The following is a 5293-nucleotide window of genomic DNA, read 5'->3' as shown; positions in this document are numbered from 1 at the left end:
TCAGCAACGGACAGAGAATTCTAAGCAAAACCACTCTGACTTAGCAACTGTAGTCTCTGATCTAATTAAAACCACTCAAAGTTTCATGACTGAAACAAGATCATCCATAAGAAATTTGGAGGCACAAGTGGGTCAGCTGAGCAAGAAAGTTACTGAACTCCCTCCTAGTACTCTTCCAAGCAATACAGAAGAAAATCCAAAAGGAGAGTGCAAGGCCATTAACATGACCCACACGGCCGAACTTGGAGAGGAGGAATAGGCAGTAACTCCACTGAGGAAGACCTCAATGGACGTCCACTGTGCACCAAGGAGTTCCCTAATGAGGAACCATGGGAATCTGAGGCTCACACTGAGACCATAGAGATTCCATTGAATTTACTTTTGCCATTCATGAGCTCTGATGAGTATTCTTCCTCTGAAGAGGATGAAGATGTTACTGAAGAACAAGTTACCAAGTACCTTGGAGCAATCATGAAGCTAAATGCCAAGCTATTTGGTAATGAGACTTGGGATGATGAACCCCCTTTGCTCACCAAAGAACTGGATGACTTGACTAGGCAGAAATTATCTCTGAAGAGACAAGATCCTGGAAAGTTCTCAATACCTTGTACCATAGGCACCATGACCTTTGAGAAGGCTCTGTGTGACCTAGGGTCAAGCATAAACCTCATGCCTCTCTCTGTAATGGAGAAGCTAGGGATCCTTGAGGTACAAGCTGCAAAAATCTTACTAGAGATGGCAGACAATTCAAGGAAACAGGCTTATGGACTTGTAGAGGATGTCTTGGTAAAGGTTGAAGACCACTACATCCCTACTGATTTCATAATCCTAGATACTGGAAAGTGTACGGATGAATCCATCATCCTTGGTAGACCCTTCCTAGCCACAGCAAGAGCTGTGATTGATGTTGACAGAGGAGAATTGGTTCTTCAAGTGAATAAGGACTCCCTTGTGTTTAAAGCTCAAGGATCTCCCTCTGTAACTATGGAGAGGAAGCATGAAAAGCTTCTCTCAATGCAGAGTCAAACAAAATCCCCACATTCAAACTCTAAGTTTGGTGTTGGGAGGCCACAACCAAACTCTAAGTTTGATGTTGAGACGCCATTATCATGCACTGAGTATCTATGAGGCTCCATGAGAGCCCACTGTCAAGCTATTGACATTAAAGAAGCGCTTGTTGGGAGGCAACCCAATTTTACTTATTTATGTTAAATTTCTATTTTCTATTGTTATTTTATGTTTTCTGTAGGTTGATGATCATGTGAAGTCACAAAAATAATTAAAAAAACAAAAACAATTAAAAAAGCAAAAACAAACTGAAAAACAGAATGAAAAACAGCACACCCTGGAAGAGAAGCCTACTGGCGTTTAAACGCTAGTAAGGGCAGCAGAATGGGCGTTAAACACCCAGTCTGGCACCATTCTGCGTGTTTAATGCCAGAAATGGGCACCAGACTGGCGTTTAATGCCAGCACAGGGAATGAAGCTGGCGTTAAACGCCAGAAATGGGCAGTAACCTGGCGTTTAACGCCAGGATTGGCAGTAAAGGGCATTTTGCATGCCTAACTAGTGCAGGGATGAGAAATCTTTGACACCTCAGGATCTGTGGATCCCACAGGATCTCCACCAACCTCAACTCACTCTCTCTCTTCTTTACACCTTTTCATAATACCCTTCCCCAAATACCCTTCACCAATCACCTCCATACCTCTTCCAAAAACCCCTCACCTATCAAATCCTACCCTCTTTTTCATAAACCCTTCACCAATCCACATCCATCCATCATAAACCCACCTACCTCACCATTCAAATTCAAACCACTTTCCCTCCCAAACCCACCCATACATGGCCGAACCTTACCCTCTCCCCACTCCTATATAAACCCATCTTCACCCCTTCATTTTCACACCTCTTAAACACTACTTCTTCCCCTTGGCCGAAATACTAACCCCCATCCATCTCCACTATTTCTTCTTCCTCTACTCTCTTCATTCTTCTTTTGCTCGAGGACGAGCAAAATTTTTAAGTTTGGTATGGTAAAAGCATTGCTTTTTGTTTTTTCATAACCATTTATGGCACCAAAGGCCGGAGAAACCTCTAGAAAGAGGAAAGGGAAGGCAAAAGCTTCCACCTCCGAGTCATGGGAGATGGAGAGATTTATCTCAAGGGTGCATCAAGACCACTTCTATGAAGTTGTGGCCAAGAAGAAAGTGATTCCCGAGGTCCCTTTCAAGCTCAAAAAGGGTGAATATCTGGAGATCTGACATGAGATTCGAAAAAGAGGTTGGGAAGTTCTCACCAACCCCATTCAACAAATCGGAATCTTAATGGTTCAAGAGTTCTATGCCAATGCATAGATCACCAAGAACCATGATCAAAGTGTGAACCCGGATCCAAAGAATTGGCTTACAATGGTTCGGGGGAAATGCTTAGATTTCAGTCTAAAAAATGTAAGGTTGGCATTCAACTTGCCAATGATGCAAGGAGATGCACACCCCTACACTAGAAGGGTCAACTTTGATCAAAGTTTGGACCAAGTCCTCATAGACATTTGTGAAGAGGGCGCTCAATGGAAGAGAGATTCAAGAGGGGAACCGGTTCAACTAAGAAGGCATGACCTCAAGCCCGTGGCTAGGGGATGGTTGGAGTTCATCCAACGCTCAATCATTCCCACTAGCAACCGGTCTGAAGTTACTATAGATCGGGCCATCATGATCCATAGCGTCATGATTGGAGAGGAAGTAGAAGTTCATGAGGTTATATCCCTAGAACTCTACAAGGTGGCGGACAAGTCCTCTACTTTTTCAAGGTTAGCCTTCCCTCATCTTATTTGTCACCTTTGCAATTCAGCTGGAATTGACATAGAGGAAGACGTCCTCATTGATGAGGACAAGCCCATCACTAAGAAAAGGATGGAACAAACAAGAGATCCTACTTATGGACAAGAGCATGGGGAAATTCCTCTTCATGAAATCCCTGAGATGCCTCAAGGGATGCATTTTCCTCCACAAAATTATTGGGAGCAAATTAACACCTTCCTAGGAGAATTAAGTTCCAATATGGGACAACTAAGGATGGAACACCAAGAGCATTCTATCCTCCTTCATTAAATTAGAGAAGATCAAAGAATCATGAGAAAGGAGCAACAAAGGCAAGGAAGAGACATTGAGGAGCTCAAGCACTCCATAAGATCTTCAAGACGAAGAACTAGCCGCCATCACTAAGGTGGACATGTTCTTTAATTTCCTTGTTCTTTATTTTCTGTTTTTCGAAAATTATGCTGTATGTTTATTTATGTTTGTGTCTTATTACATGATCACTAGTGTCTAAGTGTTTATGCCTTAAAGCTATGAAAATGAATCCATCACCTTTCTTAAATGAAAAATGTTTTTAATTGAAAAAAGAAAAAGAAGTGCATGAATTTCGAATTTTAAAATAGTTTAATTATTTTGATGTGGTGGCAATACTTTTGTTTTTCTGAATGAATGCTTGAACAGTGCATATTTTTGAAATTGTTGTTTATGAATGTTAAAATTGTTGGCTCTTGAAAGAATGATGGAAAAGGAGAAATGTTGTTGGTGATCTGAAAAATCATAAAAATGATTCTTAAAGCAAGAAAAAGCAGTGAAAAGCTTGCAAAAAAAAATATATATGCAAAAAAAAATGGCGAAAAAAATAGAAGAAAGGAAAAAAAAGGGAAAAAGAAAAAGCAAGCAGAAAAAGCCAATAGCCCTTTAAACCAAAAGGCAAGGGTGAAATAAAAAGGATCCAAGGCTTTGAGCATCAGTGGATAGGAGGGCCCACAGGAATAAAATTCTGGCCTAAGCGGCTAAACCAAGCTGTCCCTAACCATGTGCTTGTGGCGTGAAGGTGTCAAGTGAAAGGCTTGAGACTGAGCGGTTAAAGTCATGGTCCAAAGGAAAAAGAGTGTGCTTAAGAGCTCTGGACACCTCTAATTGGGGACTCTAGCAAAGCTGAGTCACAATATGAAAAGGTTCACCCAGTTATGTGTCTATGGCATTTATGTATCCGGTGGTAATACTGGAAAACAAAATGCTTAGGGTCACGGCCAAGACTCATAAAGTAACTGTGTTCAAGAATCAACATACTGAACTAGGAGAATCAATAACACTATCTGAATTCTGAGTTCCTATAGATGCCAATCATTCTGAACTTCAAATGATAAAGTGAGATGCCAAAACTGTTCAGAAGCAAAAAGCTAAGAGCCTCGCTCATCTAATTAAGACTGATCTTCATAGATGTTTTTGGAATTCATTGTATATTCTCTTCTTTTTATCCTACTTTGTTTTTAGTTGCTTGGGGACAAGCAACAATTTAAGTTTGGTGTTATGATGAGCGGATAATTTATACGCTTTTTGGTATTGTTTTTAGTATGTTTTTAGTATATTTTAGTTAGTTTTTATTATGTTTTTATTAGTTTTTAAATAAAACTTACATTTCTATACTTTACTATGAGTTTGTGTGTTTTTCTGTGATTTCAGGTATTTTCTGGCTGAAAATGAAGGACCTGAGCAAAAATCTGATTCAGAGGCTGAAAAAGGACTGCAGATGCTGTTGGATTCTGACCTCCCTGCACTCGAAGTAGATTTTCTGGAGCTACAGAAGCCCAATTGGCGCGCTCTCAATGGCGTTGGAAAGTAGACAATCCTGGGCTTTCCAGAAATATATAATAGTTCATACTTTGCCCAAGATTTGATGGCCCAAACCGGCATTTCAAGTCAGCATAGAAATTCTGGCGTCAAAATGCCAGAACTGGCATAAAAGCTGGAGTTAAACACCCAAACTGGCACAAAAGCTGGCGTTTAACTCCAAGAAAAGTCTCTACACGTGAAAGATTCAATGCTCAGCCCAAGCACACACCCAGTGGGTTTCGGAAGTGGATTCTGCATCATTTACTCATTTCTATAAACCCTAGGTTAATAGTTTTCTATAAATAGGACTTTTTGCTATTGTATTTTACACACTTGATCACGTTTTGGGAGGTTGGCCTCACGGCTAGGCCTGAACCTTGTACTTTTATATTTTCAACAGTAGAGTTTCTACACACCATAGATTAAGGTGTGGAGCTCTGCTGTTCTTCATGAATTAATGCAAAGTACTACTATTTTTCTATTCAATTCACGCCTACTTCTTCTCTAAGATATACACTCGTTCTTCAACTTGATAAATGTGATGATCCATGACACTCATCATCATTCTCACCTATGAGCGCATGCCTGACAACCACTTCCGTTCTACATGCAATCAAGCTTGAATGTGTATCTCTTGGGTT

Source organism: Arachis ipaensis, chromosome B3, assembly GCF_059453495.1.
Source record: "Arachis ipaensis isolate K30076 ecotype BB chromosome B3, ASM5945349v1, whole genome shotgun sequence".
Lineage (NCBI taxonomy): Eukaryota > Viridiplantae > Streptophyta > Magnoliopsida > Fabales > Fabaceae > Arachis > Arachis ipaensis.
This window is presented reverse-complemented; position numbering follows the sequence as displayed.